Source organism: Aythya ferina (genome assembly GCF_964211825.1).
Source record: "Aythya ferina genome assembly, chromosome: W".
Classification (NCBI taxonomy): domain Eukaryota; kingdom Metazoa; phylum Chordata; class Aves; order Anseriformes; family Anatidae; genus Aythya; species Aythya ferina.
This window is the reverse complement of record NC_140313.1, coordinates 3,055,396-3,079,875: the sequence shown is the minus strand read 5'-3', so window position 1 is coordinate 3,079,875 and position 24,480 is coordinate 3,055,396. Positions and strand designations below refer to the sequence as shown.

Genomic DNA, 24,480 nt, shown 5'->3' with positions numbered 1-24,480 from the left:
ACTACTGCATGTGAACTCTGCTGCACTACAAGTCACATTGCCACAATTCTCTTCATCTTCTCCACTGTCACAGTCTTTTTCACCATCACATTTCCAGGACACTGTTCTCATATGACACAGCTCAGCACTCTCATCAGACCCATCTTCACAGTCCGGATCCCCATCACATGGCCATCTGTTTGGCACACACTGACCACTGTTGCACACAAAGTCAGATTCAGCACACGTCTTCTTCACACAAGCACTCTCATCACTGCCATCTGAGCAGTCTTCACATTTTGCTCTAGCACCGTCGGCAGCAGTGCACAGGCCGGCGAGGGCGAGCAGCAGGCAGAGCGCCCCACAGCGCAGCAGCGCCGGCCGCCGCCCCGCCCCTGTGTCACTTATACTACTCCTATTACCCGTGCTGTTAGTGTCAGTGGCATCCTCCTGGTACCGTTTCTGTCTTTGTCGCCCCTTACTCTCCCCCTTTTCTTTTTGCCACTGACCATTCACCACAAATGGATGAGACACATGATTACTAGTTAGGAAAGAGAGTGTAACGTCTGCTATACGGCTGCAGGCCGTGCCAGCTGCAACCTTAGAAGCTGTTTGTGAACGAGCCTGCCGGTGATCATTTGGCAGTGTAATCTGTGTCTCTGCACTCCTGCCCCGCAATAGAGCTAAGTCGTCATTAGTAATCCGTAGAATGTGGCAACCCCACGGAATGTTATCCAGAAACATAGTTATAACACCGATCTGGGGACTAATAGTCTTTTTTGCATTGCAAGATAAACCTCTTATAAAAAGAATGCCAGAGAGAAGCAGCACAGCCGCTGCTGCTTCCATGGTTCCGTCAGACAGGCTGCAGGGTCCTGATGTCCGCCCCTCTGCTCTGTGCCGACTCGCCACACGGTGAGGGTCGGCTGCCGTTGTCCACTGACGCCTCTGGTCTCCAATAGCAACTCGATCTCGGATGTCCCGCATCGCACCGCGATTATTTCAATGTCCCGCGTTTTCCGCGGCTCCTTTTCCCGCGTCCCTGCGCGGTTCCTTTTCCCGCGTTTCCCCGCGGATCTTTTCCCACGCTCCCCACGCTTTCTTTTCCCCGTGTCTCACCGTGAGTCCTTTGTCCGGGTCGGTGCTTGGAGTTTCTCAATGCCTCTCAGGTGTTCCGGCTTCTGTCAGGTCTCTCTGTGTCTCTCAGAGCCGTCCGTGGCTCTGCAGCGTCTCTCAGGTCTCTCTCCGTCCGGCGGTAGTCCCTCCGTATGCCTCGGGTCTCCCGGCGCCGCTCCGATGTCCCGACGCCGCTCCGATGTGTCGGTCCCGCGCCGATGCGATGTGCCGACACTGCCGCTCTGATGTCCCGGCGCCGCTGCGATGTCTCGGTCCGCTGCTCTCCCTGGGCTCCCGGCGCCGTTGGTCTCCCGCTGCGCTGCGATGTCCTGTTCAGGTCCTGGTCAGGTCTCAGCCTGTTCGGGCGCCATTTGTTGCAAATCACGGCCGAAAGCACGACAGACACCAGTTGAGTCAGATCATGCTTCTCCATTTTATTGCCCGAATAGCCTAACTTTTATAGTGAACTTTACAGGGGCGGACAGTGTCTCACACAAGATCATTGGTCAAAAGCACTCAGACAAACAGTTACAAGAAAACAACCCCACCTGCAAGAAAAGAACCCCTTGTGATTAGCAGTCACGTAAACCTTGTCCTTGAGGCCAGCTGCTGGTAACAATATTTTTCTGAGTTCCTTAATTGGGCGATGTGGGAGTCATAGCCATGGGAGCTTCTCACAGTTACTCTGGCAGCTTGTTTTGCTCAGCTACAGCAGGCCCTGAGATTTTCTGAGGCCTACCCCTGGTTGCTTAAAGCAAGCTCAAATTGAACAATTGTTCCACGGGCACATGTCCACGTCCTGTATGCCAATTCCCAACACACATCCACCTGCAGTCATTCCCTGGAGCTCCTGTGCTCCCAGCCACCACAACACCCACAATGCACTGTGCCACACCCACCTGTGCTGTCACCCACCCACTGCCACCCTTACCTCTGCATATAGCTGATGCTGGCACCCCCAGCACAAGGCACGGGTGCCTTCATGCTGGCCAGCAGCTCCATCACAACTGTGCCTCAGTTTCCCCACTCAGAGAGCCCTGTGGGGCTGGGAAGAATGAGTCATTGATTCTAGGAGGATGAAGTGCTTCCTAGCTGTGTTTTGATACAGGGATGAAGCAGCAAGGAGCATTTCCCATCAGAAGAACACGGAGAAGCGGTGCAGCCCAGGGGAATGAGGCAGGATGTAGATGACCAGGGTAAGGCAAGGGAAGAGGGGAAGATGCCCACAACCACTGTGATAGCCCCCGGTAGACCTTGATGAAGCCAAGTGTTTGCAGCCAGCTCTGTCCCAGATTTATCTCGTTGATGAGGGTGACCTAAAAATAGTCCCCATATTTGTGCCAAGGCGAGCAGGATGGTGACACTGGATCCCAGACCACTGGGCACCTTGAAGGGCAGCTGTTAATAGCAAATGGAGCTGGATTCCCTCGGGGACACATGGGGACACAGGATGTGGTGGGCAGGATGCAGCCATTGTGGGGGCAGCAGGAAGCTGGGCTGCTATGGGCAGGGGTGCCTCTAATCCCCCTGCATCCAGAGGGCACCGGGAGAGGAGGGGACACCCAGAGCCTCACAGCCAGACCAGCAGCTAGACCATGGAGCCCCAAGCTGGGGCGAGGCTCCGTGTGGGGGTGATGTCTCCCCCGGCACATCCTGGGGGGTTCTGGGGAGAGCAATGCAGCACTGAGGTATCTGGGGAGCTTTGGGCCTGGGTCTAGCTGGATGATGGAGATAGGGGTAAAGCCGTTCAACCCCTCGATGTGCAGACAGCCTGTGCCAGGATGAGGGAGAGGGGCAAAAACCCCAGAGAGGGGCAAAAGCAGGTTGCAAGGGGTCCAGCCTCTAGACTCAATGCGAGCCACACAGCAGCTGGTGACAGGGGCACGCAAGGTGGCCTTGGGAGAGGGCTATCACCAGGGGCTGAAGGCAGGGAGGTGGGCTGGGACTCTCCATGTCTACTGCCATGCTGTGAGCCCATGCTGGGGATCAGGAGCACCAGTGCAGCTACTGAGGACACTGGTGCACGGTGAGCTGAGGCTCTCCTCTCTTTTGGCTCTTCTCCATGAGCCCAGCCCCTCTGCAGCCTCTCCTCCCTGCTTCCTTGGGCAGGGTGAGGCCAGGATCAGGCCAAGATCTGGGGACACTCAGAGACCTGCAAAGGCAGCTCTTGAGGTTGGGGGGTTCTACCTGCTGTGCCCCCCACCTCAGCAGCTTACAGGCAGAGCTGCAATGCTGCCCAGAAAAATGCTGAACCTACCCATGGCTAATGGGCTCCTGAGCCACCCAGGCGGGGGGTGGCCATGCTGCAAGGAGGCAGAAACACCCAGTTCCCTCCCGATGGCACAGCCGCAGCAATGCTGCTGCGGTGGCCTGGACACATGCCTCCAGCTCATCCCCGCTCCCACCTTTGCAAAGCGTGGGCAGCTGCGCCAGGTGCCAGCCCACTCCAAGCTGGGTGCGGGGACCCGGAGTGCAAAAAAAAAAACCTGCGTACTGCCAAAATGAGTGTCAAACCCGCAGCATGGCTCCCAGGGGGGCATATACATGTACCCCCGCACATTTGATGGGGCCCACGTGTTGGGCACCCAGCGCCACGTGTGGGCATGTGCGCGCAGATGGTCCCACAGGTTGGGGGGCCGGGAAGCCGCATGCGTGCAAGTGTACACAGTGGTGTTTGGGTTTGCACGCCCATGTATGTGTGCGTGCACATGAACAGGGCTGGTGCGGCAGGGGCTGGCTAGGTATGAGCGTGGGGTTGTGCATCTACTGCATGGCTACTCTGGCACAGAGCAGCCACCACCCACAGCTGCCGCCTGCCCACACACCCTGCTCCGATGTGGGGCAGCTGTAATTACTGTGCCAAGGCTCCCTGCTGCAGCAGTGCCCACAGCACTGGGGCCTCCTGCAGCTACAAAATCCCTGTGAGCTCATTTGTGGTGCTAATTAATCCCACTCCCCCCAGGGACTTCCCTGCCTCCTGTCACACCATGAGGCTAGAGGGGCTGGGAGATGGCTGCATCGATGCCCCCCCACCTCGCAGTCACCAAGTGCCACCAGCTTGTCCCTGGGTGCAAGCTGGGAGCTCCTCTTTGCTGCAGCATCTTCCACAATGCAACTCCAGCCAGGCATGGAGCTGTGTTGGGACCCACGTTGGGTGATGCTGTGCCCCACGCTGCTGGAGAGGAAATCCTCCTTCTCCCTGGTCTCAGCCCACCCCATCTTCAGCCCTTCTGCAGCCTGGGATCACGTCTACCTGCACTGAGACAGAGCCCAACCTGTTTGCTGTTGCTCTCCCCATTTTACCCCAAGCCCATCTTCCCTTGGCCCTGTACCCAAAGTCCCTTCTTGGCTTCTGTGCATCCCAAGTCCATGCACTGCTCCCCTTCCCTCCTGCACCCTCACAGCTCTCCCACAGCCCAGCCATGTTGAGGGATTTCTTGAAACAGCAAAAATCCCATGGCTTGCTGTAGCTGAGCAAACCAAGCTACCAGGGCAACTATGAGAAGTTCCCATGACAGTGTTCCCACATCGCCCAATTGAGGAATTCAGAAAAATATTGTTACCAGTAGCTGGCTTCAAGGACAAGGTCTATGTGACTGCTAATCACAAGGGGGTTGTTTTCTTGCAGGTGGGGTTGTTTTCTTGTAGTTGTTTGTCTGAGTGCTTTTGACCAATAATCTTGTGTGAAACACTGTCTGCCCCTGTTAAGTTCACTATAAAAGTTAGGCTATTCGGGCAATAAGATGGAGCATGATCTGACTCTACTGGTGTCTGTCGTGCTTTCGGCCGTGCTTCCTGCAACACAGCCACAGCAGCACACACATACACGAGCTTGTGAGCTAGACAGACCTGGGTGTGAAGAGAAATTGAGGGAATGTAGGAGAACCAGCACCAGCTCTGCCATGCCCTAGCCCTGAGCATAACTGCTGGGAGGACACATCTCACCCTTGGCTGATCAAAGAGGTTTTCTCATGTGGGTGCAAGAAAGGAGCAGGGTGACAGCTGGTCCCAGCCCTCTGGGGTCCACTGACCTGGTGTGGGAAGGGCCTGGAAGCATTTCTTGTTAATCTGGAGCCTGCAGAGTGGGGATGGGTGAGGCAACATGCCTTCAACACTTAGAGCCTCCATAGCCAGGTCTCCACATGGGTTTGGGTCCATCTCTCCACAGCCACCACTGCACCACTGCTCCCTGCATGGCTGGCACACAGCCATCAGGACACATTTTTGGAGCCGGGGACTTGGCTCGATGGTGCAGCAGTTGCATGCAGCTCCCCCCCCCTTGCAGAGCCATGGGGTTGCTGATGTCAAAGCGGCAGACAGTGGAGAAGGTGCAGAAAGTCAGCTTGGCCGTATCAGCCTTCAAAGATGGGCTGCAGGAGCAGCCGGCGGCGCAGTGGCGGACAGAGGCTGGGGGCACGTGCCGAGGGACACTGGAGCAGATGGTTCAAGAGGGAGAGGAGGAAGTACCCACAGGGCCCTCGCAGCCGGAGGAGGGCAGTGCCATCAAGGCCGCATGGGAGCGGCTGTGGGATGGCCAGGCTGTGGAGCCAAAGGAGTTTGACCGAGCCAACAGGTTCACACCACCCGCCTTCATCCGGCCGCAGCAGGAGCTGCATGATGATGAGCCACTGGACATCAGCTTGGAGCAGCGGGAGCAGGAGAGCAGCTGAGCATGGAGCAGGGGTAGGAGGGAGGAGGCCAGGGCTGGAGACACGCAGGGGGTCTGCAAGCATCCATGGTGCCCACCGGGCAGTGACAGCCTCCTCAGTGTTGGCTGTGTGCCTCCAGAGGCTGGAGGCAGAAGCACTGCTCTGCGTGTTTGCCCATGCAAGCCCTATGGACTAGCCTGACCACCCACACCTACAACACTCACAGTCCAGCTATCTGCAACCCCATAGCTTATCCATGCACACCTGTCATCCTACAGCCCAACCACACCTGCAACCCTACCCAACCATCCACCCACAACTACAAGCGCACATCCCAGCCAACCTACAACTTTACAGCTTTTCTGTCCATGCCTACAATCAGCCAACCCACAGATCAAAACTTCCATCCACCCACACCCACAGCCCTATAGTCCAGCCAGCAGTGGATGGACTATGCATGGACACAGTCCATCCATACATATGGCTCTACAGCCATATACTTTCTTCCTATGGACCCATACCCACTCCTCTAACCCTACCTGGCCAGCAAGCCAGCCATGACCCCACCACACACCTGTTGACTGTGCCACCACCTCAAAAACCTGCCCTCCCATCCCCTTGACACCCCTACACCCATCCCCACCTGTGATGTGGTACCCCCATGTTGGGGAGCACCCACACTTCCTCTCTGAGCAGGGTGCTGAGCTGCAGCCGACCATCGCTCCGCAGATACTCAATGATGAGATATGTGAGATCTGCGAGGTGTGGACAGCCAAGAGCCTCTTCCCCTGCCGCATCTGCAGCCGGGTGTACCACAATGGCTGCCTGCACCACATGGGCTACCTGCAGAATGACAATACCATGGAGGTGATGGAGACTGCACACACCGAGACTGGATGGAGCTGCTACTACTGCGTGAGTGCCCATAATGGACACCAGCAGAGTCCCATGTCATGGCCTGCTTCAGGGTGCTGGGGCTCTTGCTGCTCCTCGGCTCCTGCCATCCACCCTGACAGGGAGCCACCAGGGGACTAGAATGTCTTCCAGTACCTAAAGGGGGTACAGGAAAGCTGGGGAGGGAGTCTTTGTCAGGGGTTGGAGTGATAGGACAAGGGGGAATGGCTTTAAACTAAAAGAGGGGAGATTTAGATTAGATATAAGGAAGAAATTCTTTATTCTGAGGGTGGTGAGGCACTGGCACAAGCTGCCCAGAGAAGCTGTGGATGCCCCATCCCTGGCAGTGCTCAAGGCCAGGCTGGATGGGGCTTTGGGCAACCTGGGCTGGTGGGAGGTGTCCCTGCCCATGGCAGGGGGGTTGGAGCTAGATGATCTTTAAGGTCCCTTCCAACCCAAACTGTTCTGTGATTCTATGACACCAACCCCTCCCACCGTGGTCATATGCTAACGCCCACGCCCGTCTTCACCCTCTAGGACAACCTCAATCTCCTGTTGACGAAGGAGGAGCTGTACAACCTGATGGAGACTTTGCGGCAGTGCAAGATCATTCCAGGTGCGGACGCTCCCCATGGCAGGATGGGCTGAGCCCTCACTCACCCATCATGCAGCCCTTGGGCTGAGGGTGTCACCACTACCCTGACCAGCAGAAGGTAAAAGTTCTGCTAAGGCTGGCAGCCTTGGGTCCCCCATAGCAGTCAAGGAAGCAGGGGAGGTGGGAGGGATGCATGGCACTCCCAGATGCCCGGGGAAAGGCTGGTGGAAGGGATGCCCCAAATCTGCCTCCACAGAGACCTGCCTGACGCTGGACGACTTCCTGCACTATAAGCACCTGGTGCATAAGCAGCAGTTTGAGCAGCCCATGGGGGAGGCACAGGAAGAGTGGGCCACCCTGCAGTTCTCTGCCCTGGACCCCAACAAGAAGGGGCAAATCGAGTGGCCAGATTTCCTCTCCCACGAGTCTATCCAGCTGCTGCAGAAAGTCCGGCCGCAGGTATGGCCACGGTGCCAGGGCTGGGGCGTCCATTGCAACTCGCTCATGACCCCACAGCTTTTCCCAGATCTTCCCCGGCCAGTGAAGGGGGTCCCCAAACCTGGCATGAGTGCTCCTTGTTTCACTCTTCGACCCCAGAACTCCCTGCTGCAGCTGCTGACGGCCAAGGAGCATGAGTGAGCATGTGTGGCCTTCCTGGCGCTGGACCAGGACAGCAATGGCTTCATTGGGGAGAATGAGTGCCACAAGGCCCAGCATGCCTGGTTCCGCAAACACCAGAAGGAGACGCCATCCTGCAGCGTCAGGTACAGAGATGCCCACGGAGGGGCAACCTTGGTGTGGAAAGAGGCTGCAGCCCTTCCCTCATACCGTACACCCGCTCCCTGCTGGCCATGGGGATGAACAGTGCCCTGCTTTCCTGCAGTATCAGCCATGTTGGGCCCATGTCAGAGAGCAGCCCCACCAGGAGCGGCAGCGGCAAAAGCCAGGAGAAGATCCTGCTGGCCGTGGAGCAGGAGGAGGCCAGGTGAGGGGGCCGCTCTGGAGGGTGGCGTGCACCCCGTCTTGGAGGAAGGAGAGGAGGGGCAGTGGGGTGGGTGTCCCAAAGCCCTCCCCATTGGGGGCTCCAGGGGATGACGGTGTGACAGCATCATCCCTGCAGGTGCGTCGACTGGCCCAGCTTCCTGCGGGAGAACGTTGCCTACATCCTGGCTGCCCGCCCCAACAGCACTGCCATTCACCTGTAGCCGCCAGCCTAGCCCCCTCTTGCCCGCCCGCTCGTCCCGGCACCATCTTGGTTGGCGATGCCTTCCCCATGGGGGGAGCCCCGTTGTCATGGCGACCTGCCCCACATATCCCATTGGCTGAGAGAAGCCCTGCCCCCTTCGCCCTGCCTGCCACTCCCGCGTGGCTCCCCACTGCCTGCTGGTGGGGAGCCAGATGCTGATTGGCTGGCAGGGAAAATGCCGCTCTGCTTTTCCCCCTGCCTCCATGTCAGATTGGCTGGGAGGTGCCCGAAAAGGATGGGTGGTGGGCTGTGACTGGCTGAGGGAGGCCTGAGCAGGTGCAGCCCTGGAGAGCTCTGATTGGCTGAGGGAGAAGCAGGATGGTACCTTGGTGCCCCAGAGGCCCCCTCAGCAGGAGGCCTCTGTCCCTGGAGGCCCTGGGGTGCAGAGGCTCCCCACTGCGGGGAGGCCATCCCCACCCCACCATGCTCATATCCCTGGGGCCCCCAGGGCAGCCACCAGCAGCCTGGGAGCTGCCGTCCACCTCCTGCAACCACAACTTGGGAGTGCACAAGGGGATGGGTTGCTCCATCCTCCATCCGCAAGGAGGAGGCTTCATAGGGCAGGGGCAAAGAAAGAGGCCAGGAAGCAGGAGGGAAGGCACAGAGGAGCAGGATTCCCTGCAAACTTCACCCCATGGGCACCAGGGATGGAGGCCAGGCCCCTCCAACCCACACCCACAGCCGTGTGGTGGCTCCCACCTGGCGAGGATGTGCCGCCACCATGGCCTCACCGCCACCTCCCCAGCTCAGGCAATGAAGGCACCATCCCACTCAGCTCCCCCTGCCCAAGCCAGTGCACTGCTCCCCACTTCAGGGACTCCCTCCCTTTCAAGCTGTGAGACAATCTCAGAGTTTCAGGCTATATGTGAGGCCAGGAGATGCGCCAGTGCCATGGGGGCATTTCAGGTGCCAGGTCTGAGGTGGGGCACGGGCGGGCTGGAGCCATGGCTGGAATGAGCAAGCAGCCAGGGATGGGACAGCCTCCATGCTGTACTGGGAAGTGTCCATTAAACATCTGTGTCCAACCACCCTCTGGCTGCCGATCATATGAGGCACACACCACAGCCACAGATGCCAAGTGGTGCCCACCTGCCTTCTCCCTGGGAGTTTTTTGGGGACCCCACTGCTGTCCAATGTGTTGAACATCCTGCCTTGGGCTCAGGTCCCTGTCCCATCAGGCAGACTGGGCCTCGTGTCCCCAAGAATCCCACAGTAGTGATGGATGGAGGAGCTTGTGCCTGGAGAGAGACATCAGCCCTGGCCCCACTCTTCCATCTCTCTCTCATGAGTGCATTCCCAGCCCTGCCACGGGAGGAAAGCCTGTGAATTGGGATGAGGATGCTCTTTGTCCACAGAGGTGCTGGATGCTGTGCGCAGGCAAAGGGAGAGCCCTGAGCAGCGGTGAAGGTTGGGTGCTGAGAACAGGCTGTTTGCAGCAACGCTGGGAAACCCAAAATAACCCCACAGAGACACAAAGGGCACCCCAGAGGTGTTTTAAGAATGGTGCCAATGACTGGAGGCTCTTCTAGTGCTAGCCACATCCCTGGAGCACCCAGGGAAAGCTGCTGGTGGCACTTGGTCTGCAAGAACCAGGCTGCTAGCAAAGGAGGCTTGCCTGCCCATGTGGACTTTCCTGCAGCCTGTCCCCATGGCTGAAGTTCCTCAGCTGAAGGAGCTGATGTTGAGTCCAGACCACGGCAGTGCTGTCCAGTCGATCCCATGGAGAAAATCCAGGCACCCATCGCCTGGAGGAAGAGGATGGTGGAAGGAGGAGCTAGTGGGTGGTTTGGGCACCTGAAGTCAGGATGCTGCGGGAGGGTGATTCTGCACTCACCTGAGGAGATGCTGGCAACTGCTGTTGGAGCTGCAGAGAGCTGGGGCAGAGAACAGATCCTGGGGGTCCTCAGGGTGCAGCTCCTGCTGCCAGCACCCTAAATCCACACTGAGCACTCCGCAGGATCCAAGCAGGGGAGCAGATCATGAGCCAGGTTTGGTCTCTGAAACAACCTGTGAAATGTGCATGGGGGGGTCCCTTTCCTGCTTGCCCCCCCCCCCCCCCTTGCTCTCCAACCCCTGGGACACCCCAGGACATGTGGGTCTGTCCCCAAACCACCCTGCCACTGCAGCTGTGCAGTGCCACAACAGAGCCAGCCCCACTCTGCTCCCAGCCCTTCCCCATGCCTGAGGACAGGGCACAGAGGCATTCCCAGTCCTATCGTCCCCTGCCATCCCACTGCTGTAGCCTGGCACCCCTGCCAGGCCACATGGCCTGCTCCTGTCCCCAGGGAGCTTGCTAGTGAGGGATGCCCGCTGGCCGGCTAATGAGGCTGGCCCGCATCCTGCAGGGCTGTGCTGTCACCACTGTGCCAGCTGCCCAGCGTGCACGTGGTGCCACAGCTTCAGGTCCCCAGCCAGCACCAGCCAGGGAGCTGAGCACATCCCCAGCCAGCCAGCACAGGGTGGGCAGTGCACAGGGTGCTGCCATGGCATCTGTCACCTTCTTCTCAGCTGAGACTGGTGACCTCATCCTGGCCATGGTGGGGAATGTGCTCCTGTCCACAGAAAGCCTCAGTAGTGGGCAGCCTGCCTCCAAAATGAGGCTGCAAACCTCTCCCAGACGCTGGTGTGAAGCATCACAGGTCCCAAACCCCAGATCAAATCTCTGCTTGTGGGGAAGCTTGTGCTTGGCTTTGCACCCCGGGGTGCAGGAGAGCACCCTCATCCAAGCTTGGGCACCTGCAGACTTGGCATGGCCCCAGGGCTCCCCTGGTTATGGCCAGGTGCCATCAGGTCTGATGCAATGGGAAGGTGACCACAGTGTGCCCCACACCAGAGCCAGCCACACACTGGGGACATGTGTGGCAAGTTGTCCAGACATGGGCAGACAGAGGTGACCCAGCAGGCTGAGACTGCCAAAGGGATGGTCAGCAGCCACCAGGAGGAAAAATGGGGTGTCTCTGGGCGTGTGCCAGAGACAGCAGTGGTGACAGCTCCTGGAGGCACTGCCACCCTGGCAGCCCCACCATCCATCCCTCCAAGTCCAGAGCAGGAGTGACAAAGCCAAGCGAGGACAAGTTTCTCAGCTCCACTGTCCCCCCAGCAGCACCCTGAGAAGGGACCAGGACCCTCCGGGGACAGAAGGAGCTGGGGTGGGATGCGAAGGGCCATAGGAAGCCCTCCCAACCCCAAGCAGAGAGCTGGCCACACGGTGTCGCCCCTGCTCCACGCCGCGAGCACACGGTGGCACTCGTGGACCTGCGCGCATCCCTGCCTGTCCCACCGGGGACGGGGACACGGCCTGGCGTGGCGGCGGGGGACGAGAGGTCCCTGCTGTCCCTTGTGCCAGGGCTAGGGCCCGGGGACAGCAGGGACAGCCCAGCCCTGAGCCCCCCCACTGATGCCATGGCTGTCAGAGCACGCAGGGATGAGGGATGCGGGGGCTCCTTTCCATCCTCATCTTGTAGGGGTGTTTGCAACCCCCCTTCTCCTCCTGCCCCAAACATGGCTCAGACCCCTGTCTACTCTGCCCCATTGCATCCTCCTGCAGGTCTCCTAGTGGGGCCCATGCTCCTTCTCCCCATACACACCGTGCCCGGGTCCCATCCTGTACCCATGCAGGGCCAATCCTGCAGCATCCCGCTGGTCAGGAGCAGCACCCGGTGAGGACGCTGCCCTCTGCTCCCAGAGGTTGGGGAGCCACCCTTTGGGTGGGGAGGAAGGGGGCTGCTGGAGTGATGGAGTCAGTGGGCAGGAGAAGGAGAAGGAAAGAGGGAGATGGGTTGGGAACCACCACGGCCACCAAACATGGGCACTGCAAGAGTTGTGCCCATGGTGGGTGACTGCCAGGTCATGCACTTTGCATCAGGAGCAAGGACTCAACCCAGACAGCCCCAGCCTCCCGCAGCCTGCGGCAGGCTCCCCCTTCCCCACAAGATGCATGGGGAGTGAAGCCACCTTCTCTCCTGTCAGCCCTGAGAACCCCTCCTCAGATGGCTCTGACATGGCAGGAGGCTGCCAGCCGCCTCCTTCTGTCCACAGCATGCTCACTCCCATGGCACAGTCACACATGAGGACACAGGGGGGCTGCATGGTGCAAGGATAAGGGGAGCACTGTGCATCAGTGGGCTCGGCCAGCATCCTGTGCTCTGCTGGAGGCTGTGACTCATGCTGGCAGCCCACACAGAACCCCGACATGGTGTCCAGGTCCTTTCCTGCGTCACTGTAGGGAGCAGCATGGGAACAACAAAAGTGCTGGGTACCTCTCTCCGTGCCTGCTGTGCCTTCCTGCCCCCATCACCCTGGCCCTGCAGGGGGACCAGAAGGTGGCACAGGGGATGACGGCCAAAACAGAGGGGAGGGAAATGGTTTGGGGTACAGAAAATGGCAGGTCCTACCTTCCCATTTCAGCTGCGCAGATCCAAGCCCTGCTGCTGGTGTCAGAGCAGATGTTGATGGTCCCTCTGGAGAGCAAAGGCAGGCAGTTGTATGATGCCATGACTGTCCCCCCACATCCCTAACATCCATACTGCATCTGGGATGCACCCTTGGGCCTGACAGCCAGTACATGTGGTCCCTTCTGTTCCTCAAGCCCCCACACTGGGGCAGCTCAGCAAGGACACCGGTGACAAGACATCATTACACAATTAATCTGGGAGCCCTATGGGGCTGAAGAAAACCCTGTCTGGCCAGGGAGGGAAGAAGGCAGACAGGGTACCTGGAATGCACAGATCTGGCTCAGACTCACCCCAGCAAGCCAGCCCAGCGCTTGGCACTGGGCTGGAAATCAGCCAGCCAGGGATTCAGAGCCTGGTTTGGGTTACATGCACCACACACAGGAGGCAGGGCAGCAGAGTGGCCCCCAGCCTGCCCCAGTGTCCTGGTTTCAGTTAGAACAGAGTTAATTTTCTTCCTAGTAGCTGGTAGAATGCTGTGTTTTGGCTTAGGATGAGAATAGTGCTGATAACACCCCGATGTTTTAATTGTTGCAGAGCAGTGCTTACACAAAAACAAGGACGTCTCAGCTTCTTGCTCTGTCCTGCCAACGGGCAGGCTGGGGGTGCAGCAGGCGCTGGGAGGGGACAGACCCAGGACAGCTGACCCAAACTGCCCAAAGGGGTATTCCATACCATCTGACGTCATGCTGAACAATATATAGGGGTGGCTAGCTGGGGGAGGAGGGACGGACTGCTCAGGGTTAGGCTGGGCATCGGTCAGCAGGTGGTGAGCACTTGCATTGTGCATCACTTGTTTGTACACATTATTATTAGTAGCACTATTATCATCATTATTGCTATTATTATTATTGTTATTTTTATTTTCCTGTCTTAATAAACTGTCTTTATCTCAACTCACGGGCTTCACTTTCCTGTTTCTCTCCCCCATCCCAGAGAGGGAGGGGGGAGGGTGAGCGAACGGCTGTGTGGTGTTTAGCTGACGGCTGGTTAAACCACAACACCCAGCGCACCATGGCATCCTGCTATATGGGGCTGCCACAGCCCCTCTCTGCCAGCAAAGCAATGACAAGGGCAGCAAATGGGGGTCACCTCCTGTTCAGCACAGGGCACCCCGATACCCAGAAGACAGCCAGGGACCAGCAGCGAAGTGATCTGGGGGCTGGAGCGAGCAATCTGCAAGGAGCCGCACCCAACTATATCTGTCTTGCTTGGCTGAATGATGACTAAGGAAGGGACACGAGAGCAGACTGCAAACCACCAGGCAGAGGAGGAATTATTTAGGTTGGAGTGTGGGGGTGAAGCGCAGGGGGACTGGAAGGAGCTGGGTGGAGGGAGGAGGCTGGTGGGATGCTTTGGCAGCATCCCCCTCCCCGGTCCTGGGTACTAGGCCGGAGAGAAGCTGCACAAGGCTTGGGGGATGGCATCCTGAAAGCTTCCCACATTTGGGGAGAAAATCCCTCCAGCCAAAATGGGGGTCCTGCCCTTCCCCAGCCGCACAGCCACCACCTCCCATGTGCTGGTGCGGAGACTTGGCATACTGCAGAGCCAGCAACGCTGTGCAAATTCCCTGCCAAAGGGACTTGTATGTGGTGAAACACCTGACAGCTGCCTGCACAGGGCAGCAGCGAGCATGCACAGCCCCATCCTTGCCCAGCCGAGGCATGCAGGCTGTTTGAAGGAGCTATTTCTGCTCACCTCTGTTATAAATGAAGTCTCAACTCAATCTGAATTTAGTAATATTTATACTTATAAAAGCTATAAAAGGTATAAAAGGCAAGTAAACAGCGCTGGGTGTGCGGGGAGTCTACGCTCCACCAACAAGCACACACGAAAATCAAACATTCTAAATATACAGAACATTGCTTTACATAGTAAACCTGAGTATGCCTATACAATCAGAAAAGGTAACAAACAATCCTTTAAGTTCCATGACTTAACAGTCTCCATTTTCCATTCCTTTTCTTGATTACTAACAAGTATCCATTTTCCATTCATTTTGAACAATATGTTTTGAACAATATTGATTAAGGAGGCATTGGGGAGGCAAGGACAATCCCCAGACAAGGACTGTATTTCTCGAAATAAGACACTGGAACTCATGATAAGGAAGTGGCAGACGGACAGAGAAACAAATGTAAGGACTATAAATCTCAAAACTGGACATTGGAATTCATTATAAAGATACAACAAACGGAAGAATTAGCAACAGCCAGCTCTTGCAATTAAGAAACATGCCAATTCAGCTGATTCCTGACCAAAGGTGAAAAGTACACTGTGAGGAAGACTCGGGGTCTTCCTCCCAAAGACCCCTGCCCACAATTCTTGGGAGGCTCTACACAGGCGCAAGGTGCCAAAAGGCTAATTAGCATGAGAAGCGAGGGAAGGCGGGGATAGGTAATGCATATGTATAGGCGCTTGTAGAATATTGATAGATTGATTGTATAAATTCAAGACTGCTTTCCGCTTTGGGTATGCACGATAGGTGGAGAGATCCCCCATGCATCCAGCGCTGCAATAAAGAATATACCACTTAAAGGAATTTCGGCTTCGATCTTTGAATCAGTCTTGCTTTAAGCTGTCAAGCAACTCGGCCTTCAGGCCTTATGTATCCCGTTCTTCCCAGATCGAAGAAAAGCATATCCATCTCCTTTTCAAGGCCAATAGGGCCTGGGTCAAAAGGCACGTCCAGGTCACCAGGGGGCGTAACAGCAAAAGCCTTCGATGGCTGTAGCAACAGAGGGGCCCATGGCGTAGCAGTCAGATCAGTAAAGCTCCCTCACTCCCTCAGTCAGCCCGCAGCTCCCTCACTGTCTGGCAAACCACACGTTTGTGATTGTGGTCCCACGTGGCTCTTTAAAGCCTCAAAAATTGCTCGCCAGGTGCTGAGCAATCCCACCGCTACCCTGTCATTTTTAGTTGCAGAGTCCCACACCTTGACATCAGTTTGGTCCCATGTTTCAGGCTCATAAACTGTCTGATTGTTAAAAAGGAGAATAAGCTGCAAGGTTACCAGGACAGTCTTTGTTCCTAAGGACGTATGATTCCCCATAATGCGCAACTGCTTACCAGCGAGGGGCAGCTGTGTGCGCGGGTCCGCTTCTCTAAGCTTGAGCTTCTCTCCAGCTCCAGTGCGCCTCTTTCCAGCGACTTTCTGTACGAGCTTCTCTGAGCAGTTTGCTGAGTTTGGCCGAACCTATCTTCATGAGGCGATCAAAATGCCTGTTCCCGTCCTGGTCTCCGTTCTGCCAGCCTGTTCCTTTCCATTCCTTCTTTCTGCTTCTTTATTGATGACATAACTTCATCACATCGTGTTGCTTTTTTTTTTTTTTTTTTTTTTTTTTGAGGGCAGGCTCCCCTCTTATACCCTTCTCCCCACAGCAGTTCTTTTCAAAACAACTTTTCATTGGTCAAACAACTTTGCATATAACAACAACGGCAAACACCCAGCAACTTCCATGCCTTAATGGCTGGAGAACAAGAAACCGGAGACTGCATGGAGTCTCCTGAATCACCCTTCTTTGTTCCCTCTAAACTCTTTTATATTCCTGATGGCCTCATCGTTAAGTCTAATGTTATCTCAACCATGGGGCTTGCCAACCCCCATGGCCACACTCCCAAACCTCCCCCTTCTTTATTACTATCAACCATTTTCTCGACACGAATTACCACTCCATATGTAACACCTCCTATGCTGTCTGTGGGCACCGCACTGTCGCAGGCCAGCAGTGGGGACAGCTGCTGGGAGACAGCTGGGTGCTGGCCTTGCAAGAATTCACCCTGGTACATATTGTTATAAGTTAGACCACACAATTTACTGGTCTATTGAAATTATTTTATTAATCAAGTAAGCAGACACAAGCAAAACAGCGCTGGGCGGCTGGGGAGTCTCCGCTCCACCACGGCACGCAACTTCCCCTTTCCAGTGTTGCTGTTTTATAGCATTGAAGTTCCAGCTTGTCGAGACTTATCGAGACCTGTCAAGACCTGTCGACTTGTCGAGACCTGTCCACTTGTCGACTTGTCGAGACCTGTCCTGAGACTGCGCAGTCTGTTGTTGGGGGTCGTTATTCTTCCTCCGGTGATCATGCGTTGTGCTTGTGTTCAGGTGGGGGCAAAACAGGATAGAATCATAGAATCATAGAATATCCTGAGTTGGAAGGGACCCTTAAGGGATCATCAAGGGACCCTTAAGGATCATCAAGTCCAACTCTTGACACCGCACAGGTCTACCCAAAAGTTCAGACCATGTGACTAAGTGCACAGTCCAATCTATTCTTAAATTCAGACAGGCTCGGTGCAGTGACCACTTCCCTGGGGAGCCTGTTCCAGTGTGCAACCACCCTCTCTGTGAAGAACCCCCTCCTGACGTCAAGCCTAAATGCCTGACGTCAAGCCTAGGATGTCTTGCTTTGTCCCCATGTTACAATGCCGTGAGTTGTGAAACCTTATCTCCTCAGTAGATTCTTTAAATTCTCAAGGACAATGAACAAACCCCTACTAATTTATCACAATCCCTCCTTTTTCTTTTTCTAACATATTTTGTTCATTGAATTTTTGCAATATCTGCTTGCTGAGCATCAAAGTTTCTGCGTTGTCCTCCTCTTGCTCAAGAGATTCATACTTAGCACGCACAAGCATAAGATGAGCAGCTTCTAATCAACTTTTCACAATTGCAATTACTTGATTGAATATACATGGTCCAAAAGTCAGTGTTAATATAAGTAACAACAAGGGGGCCCTGCTATGGTTGATAGCAGGGTAGTAAGCCAAGGTGAGTAAATTAAACCAGGATTCATACCAATTCTGACGAGCCTCATGTTCCCTTTTGCATTTTTCTAATCCTTCCCGCAATTTAGTCATTGTATCCCATACCACCCCAGTATGATCTGCATATACACAACATTCTTCACGTAGGGCTGCACACAGTCCTCCTTGTTGTAAGAAAATCAAATCCAACCCTCTACGGTTTTGGAGTACCACTTCGGATAATGACCTAACCGATTTTTCCAGAGCTGTTATTGACTGCTCTATACGGGCCAGATCCTCATCTACGGCAATGTGTAGAGAAGTAAATTCCTGGCTTTGTTTTATCAGGGAAGCAATTCCAGTTCCTGCACCTGCAGCCCCGAGAGCCATTAAAGTGGCTAAGGTGACGGCCGTAATAGGCTCCCTCTTTACCAGATGGTATTCAGCCACTGTGTGATGGGTATACATATACTCTTCAGTGTGGTATAGAATCCTTGGTATAATGACCACCTGTACACAAAAATCATGAGATGTGCTAAACAATTTTAAAGATAGGCAAGGAGTGACTCCTAACGATGAACATACCCACCTAGTGTTATTTGCAGGAATTAACCATTTGTGTGTTTGGTCCATTTTTTCAGTGACATGGCACAAATCATTTTTATCTCTTGGAACTGTGCCAATACATCTACCTTTTCCCGTAACTTGAGTCAAAGTTCTCCCGATTTCCTGACCCCAACTGCATTTGGAAGGATTTAACTCATTTGAATATTCAGACCTCCCCATATCTCCTGTAGCTTCATAATATGGGGGCTTAACACTTACACATAGCCAGCACCCTTCAGTTATCTCAGGATTAGTTTGATTTAGTACCTGGAAACTAGCATTTATAACTTTCCACATACTACTCTCGGGTACAACCCCTTTTTTTTTTTTTTTCACAATGTTTGGAAGCAGTGTGGGAAAGGATAACTTTGTCGACTTACTAGAAAACATTGTAGTAGGTTGGGCAGTCCCAGGTATATTTACAGTCTGGACAACCAAACCTTCCCCTAGTAACTCTTTATTAAGCCCGACTACCTTGGAAGTCTCGGGTTTTTCCTTCTTTATTAGTATGAGTCCTCCCCTATCTGTTCCGTGTTCGTAAAATCTGACATGTTTCCTAGTACCCAGCTAGTATCGTCCAAGTTTGTTATATTTATATATAGAACCTTGCATATTTCTTTATTTCTGTGGAAGGTTCCTGTATACTCTATACCATGCCCTCGCCACCTGTAACAAGGATCCAATTGTTGGTTACAACCTTGCAGCCCATATTCCACTTGTAAGAATTTATCCCGACCAGCCCCGAGTGTCCAGTCTGTAGCAATGGTTTCACACCCCCGGTATGCACAATAATACACGTTCAGGCATTTACAGTACCCCTTTCCCAGGTTAGAACTTGGGCAGAAATAAAATCCCATATATTCCCAGCATCGGGGCCTCGAGATCAGCTGACATAGTGTAGAAGTAAAGCTTGGCCCCCCCGATGTTATCTGGGTTGCAATAACCTGTTGATCTTCGAATCGACTTAAAGTCCATTTAAAAGGTTGGTGGGGGTGGTGTTGAGTCGCTATGCAGGATGAAATCAGTGCGAGAACCCCCAAATACCGATAGGAATGGCTGAGGCCCATTTCTTTCCCCACTTATTCACTCCTCTGCCTCACTTGTCAGTTGGGTTGCAGCCAACTACGAGGTTTTAGTTCTTCTCGGCAGCAGTAGTGTTCTTCAGGGAAGAGCCTCTACCTTAACCCACGGTACCTATCGAGTTCGTCGCAATGTGAGCTTCAGGTCTTTGTTTCCTGGAGCGATCTCCCACTTCTCGTCACAGATGGGTCCTTTAACACGGCTGGCATGTGTCCATCCTTTCTCCGCAGTCCGGACGACTGTTTCTGTAGTAAGCAAAACAACATAGGGGCCTTCCACATCGTGGTGTTAAAAAAAAATAAAAAAGTCTCTTTCCAAGTCTTAATTAGAATTGAGGGTGATCAAGTGGCAATTCCAAGTCATAGGGCATACCATATAGCATTTCACAGAATCACAGAATTTTCTAGGTTGGAAGAGACCTCAAGGTCATCGAGTCCAACCTCTGACCTAACGCTAACAGTCCCCACTAAACCATTTCCCTAAGCTCTACATCTAAACGTCTTTTAAAGACCTCCAGGGATGGTGACTCCACCACTTCCCTGGGCAGCCTGTTCCAATGCCTCACAACCCTTTCAGTGAAGAAGTTCTTCCTAACATCTAACCTAAAACTCCCCTGGCTCAACTTAAGCCCATTCCCCCTCGTCCTGTCACCAGGCACGTGGGAGAACACACCAACCCCCACCTCGCTACAGCCTCCCTTGAGGTACCTATAGAGAGCGATAAGGTCGGCCCTGAGCCTCCTCTTCTCCAGGCTGAACAAGCCCAGCTCCCTCAGCCGCTCCTCGTAGGACTTGTTCTCCAGGCCCCTCACCAGCTTCGTCGCCCTTCTCTGCACCTGCTCAAGCACCTCCATGTCCTTCTTGTAGCGAGGGGCCCAAAACTGAACACAGTACTCGAGGTGCGGCCTCACCAGAACTGAGTACAGGGGGACGATCACCTCCCTAGCCCTGCTGGTCACACCGTTCCTGATACAAGCCAGGATGCCGTTGGCCTTCTTGGCCACCTGAGCACACTGCTGGCTCATATTCAGCCGACTATCCACCATCACTCCCAGGTCCTTCTCTGCCTGGCAGCTCTCCAACCATTCCTCTCCCAGCCTGTAGCTCTGCTTGGGGTTATTGTGCCCCAGGTGCAGGACCCGGCACTTGGCCTTGTTGAACTTCATGCAGTTGACCTCAGCCCATCGGTGCAGCCTATCCAGATCCTCCTGCAGAGCTTTCCTACCCTCGAGCAGATCGACACACGCACCTAACTTGGTGTCATCTGCGAACTTACTGAGGGTGCACTTGATGCCCTCGTCCAGATCATCGATGAAGATATTAAAGAGGACCGGCCCCAGCACCGAGCCCTGGGGGACGCCACTAGTGACTGGCCTCCAACTGGACTTGGCTCCATTCACCACGACTCTTTGGGCCCGGCTATCCAGCCAGTTTCTAACCCAACGAAGCGTGCGCCAGTCCAAGTCAAGAGCAGCCAGTTTCTTGAGGAGAATGCTGTGGGAGACGGTGTCAAAAGCCTTGCTGAAGTCAAGGTAGACCACATCCACAGCCTTTCCCTCATCCACCCAGCACGTCACTTTGTCATAGAAGGAGATCAGGTTCGTCAGGCATGACCTGCCTTTCATAAAGCCATGCTGACTGGGCCTGATCGCCTGCTTGCCCTGCAAGTGCTGCATGATGACTCTCAGGAGGATCTGCTCCATGAGCTTTCCTGGCACTGAGGTCAAACTGACAGGCCTGTAGTTTCCCGGGTCTGCCCTCCGGCCCTTCTTGTAGATGGGCGTCACGTTTGCTAGCCGCCAGTCGATTGGGACCTCCCCCGATAGCCAGGACTGCTGATAAATGATGGATAGTGGCTTGGCCAGCTCCTCTGCCAGTTCTCTCAGTACCCTTGGGTGGATCCCATCTGGCCCCATGGACTTGTGCACATCTAAGTGCCGTAGCAGGTCACCAACCAGTTCTTCATGGATAATGAGGGCCACATCCTGCTCCCCATCCCCTTCCACCAGCTCAGGGTACTGAGTATCCAGAGAACATCCGGTATTGCCGCTAAAGACTGAGGCAAAGAAGGCATTGAGCACCTCTGCCTTTTCCTCATCTCTTGTAACTAAGTTTCCCCCCGCATCCAGTAAAGGATGGAGATTCTCCTTAGTCCTCCTTTTTGTGTTGATGTATTTATAGAAACGTTTTTTGTTATCTTTAACGGCAGTAGCCAGATTGAGCTCCAGATGAGCTTTGGCCTTCCTAATTTTGTCCCTGCACAGCCTCGCTACTTCTTTAAAGTCCTCCTTAGTGGCCTGCCCACTTTTCCAAAGATTATAAACCCTCTTTTTCCTCCTAAGATCAAGCCACAATTCTCTGTTGAGCCAGGCCGGTCTTCTTCCCCGCCAGCTCGTCTTTGGGCACGTGGGGACAGACCGTTCCTGTGCCATTAAGACTTCCCTCTTGAAGAGCGCCCAGCCTTCCTGGACCCCTCTGCCCTTCAGAACCGCCTCCCAAGGGACTCCACCAACTAGTGTCCTGAGCAGCTCAAAGTCAGCCCTCCGAAAGTCCAATACAGCGGTTTTACTGGTCCCCTTCCTGGCCTCGCCAAGAATAGTGAACTCCACCATTGCGTGGTCACTCTGCCCAAGACAGCTCCCGACGATCACGTCCTCCACCAGTCCTTCTCTGTTTGTGAAGAGAAGGTCTAGCGGGGCACCTCCCCTGGTAGGCTCACTAACCAGCTGCGTCAGGAAGGTATCTTCCACGCTCTCCAGAAACCTCCTAGACTGCTTTCTCAGGGCTGTGTTGTGCTTCCAGGATATGTCAGGGAAGTTGAAGTCCCCCACGAGTACAAGAGCTGATGATTTTGCAACCTCTGTCAGCTGCCTGTAGAACTCCTCATCCGTCTCCTCATCCTGGTTCGGCGGTCTATAGCAGACCCCGACCAGGACACTAGCCTTGTTGTCCCTGCCGATCCTAACCCAAAGGGACTCGACCTTGTCATTCCCAACCTCGAGTTCTACAACCTCGAAAGACTCTCTAATATAGAGAGCCACACCACCACCCCTTCTATGCTGCCTGTCCCTTCTATAGAGCTTATAGCCAGGCATTGCAGCACTCCAGTCATGAGACTGGTCCCACCACGTCTCCGTGATGGCAACCAAGTCGTAGCCTGCCTGCAGCACAATGGCTTCCAGCTCCTCCTGTTTGTTACCTATGCTGCGTGCATTGGTGTAGATGCACTTCAGCTGGGCCATTGCCTTATCCTCCGGCCTTGCCATTGTTCCCCCTGGCACAGCCCCAACAATCCTAGCCTCAGCCCCATCCCCCTTCCTACCTAGTTTAAAGCCCTCTCAATGAGCCCTGCCAGTTCCTGGCCCAGGATCCTTTTTCCCCTAAAAGATAGGGACCCGTCTGTAGCCATCAGGCCAGGTGCTGAGTAAAGTGCCCCATGATCAAAAAACCCAAGATTTCTGCGTTGGCACCAGCCCCGGAGCCACGTGTTTAACAGGTGGGCTTTCCGTGTCCTCTCTGAACCCCTCCCTGCCACCATAGGGATGGACGAAAACACCACCTGCACTCCCGCTCCATCCACTAACCGACCCAGTCCCCTAAAGTCCCTTTTGATAGCCTTGAGGCTTCTCTCTTCGATGTTATCACTGCCCGCCTGGACTATCAAAAGGGGGTAATAGTCAGAGGGGCGTACCAGGTTAGGAAGCTTCCTGGCAACGTCCCTGACCCTGGCCCCAGGGAGACAGCAGACTTCCCTACGGGTAGGGTCAGGCCGACAAATAGGGCCCTCTGTTCCCCTAAGAATCGAGTCACCAACAACAATAACCCTCCTGTCTTTCTTGGTGGAGGCAGTCCTGAGGCGCGGAGTTGACCTCCTCGCCCCAGGCATCCTCCTGGGAACATTTGCTACCTCTTCCTCACACACCGACCTCTCAATCTCTAGGGCCTCAAACCTGTTGCATAAGGGCACCTGGGAAGGTGGGGCCGGAAGGGGAGAGCATCGCCTGCGATGTCGAGCAGGGACCAGTTTCCATTCCTCCTCAGCTCCCAGATCCCCTCCCTCTGCCCGACGGGGACAGGGCAGGGGGTCCGCCCCCATTTGAGGAGTCTCACCTCGGCACCTCCCCTTGAGGCCCTGCAGGGAGTTACTCCAGAAGTCTATCTCTCGCTCACACTCCCTGATGGCCCTCAACCTCTCCACCTCCTCCTTGAGCTCCGCCACCATGCGGACCAGATCATCCACCTGCTCGCACCTCACGCACACAGTTTCTCTGCCTCCCGCCGATGGCAGCAACAGGCTCAGACACTCCTTGCATCCGGTGACCTGAACTGCTGCATTTTTTAACGGGTAGTCGGTCTGCGTGTGTACCGACTTTCTGGAGAGCGCGCCGTGCCTGGTGGCGACCATTATCACCTAGCTACGGCTGTTGTTAAGGAGGTGTTGTTTGTGTGTAGGGGGAGCGCTCTGCCCTGCCTGCGCGAACTGCCGCGCTAACTGCCGCGCCACTCCCTTCTGACGCGCCACGCCCTGTTTGCCCGCCCTGGTCGCCGCGCTCCTGGTCGCTCGCGCTCCCTAGGGGCTGCTTTTGAACGGCCAGGGAGGGGGCGCTGCTGGCTCCGCCTTCGCCTCGTCAGCCTCCCTCACGAGGGCTGCCGGGTCCTGGCGGCTCCCTCAAGTAGGCTCGATGCTGGAAAAAATTAGCCCTGCCTGGCCCGATCCCCCGCTCCGCTGCAGAACGCGTCTGCCCCGGAGCCGATCGCCTCGGCAATTTCAAAAGGAGAAATTCCTACATCAGTTCTGGGCTGCGTCCATATGTTTAACAGTGCAAGGGGTAAGCATTTTAGCCAAGAAGCCTTTGTTTCCAGCATAAGTTTTGTTAGTTGTTTCTTAATTTCACCATTCATTCGCTCTACCTTCCCAGAAGGGGAGGGGTGCCAGGGGCTGTGAAAATCCCACTCACTCTCTAAGGCCTGCTTTAATCCTTGCAGTAAAGCTTTACACCCATTCAGTCACGTGGTCAATTAGGACAAACAAGTAACTCAGTAAAGTCTACCTGTATACTTTGGAAAGGTCAAAGCCCTGGCTCCCATCCCCCTCTAGATAGGTTACAGAAGACCT

At 55.0% G+C, this 24,480-nt stretch overlaps 1 long non-coding RNA gene and 1 pseudogene across 2 annotated transcripts in view; both read left to right on the top strand.

Annotated features, from left to right (window-relative positions):
* LOC311426422 overlaps positions 1-24,480 on the top strand; it is a 566,016-nt gene that overhangs the window by 449,220 nt on the left and 92,316 nt on the right. The window lies entirely within an intron of this gene.
* LOC311426369 (PHD finger protein 24-like) lies at positions 4,538-8,438 on the top strand (annotated as a pseudogene). Its single transcript, XR_014698943.1, has 7 exons — positions 4,538-5,753; positions 6,474-6,659; positions 7,176-7,254; positions 7,490-7,692; positions 7,831-7,997; positions 8,117-8,218; positions 8,354-8,438. The product of XR_014698943.1 is annotated as a PHD finger protein 24-like (transcript).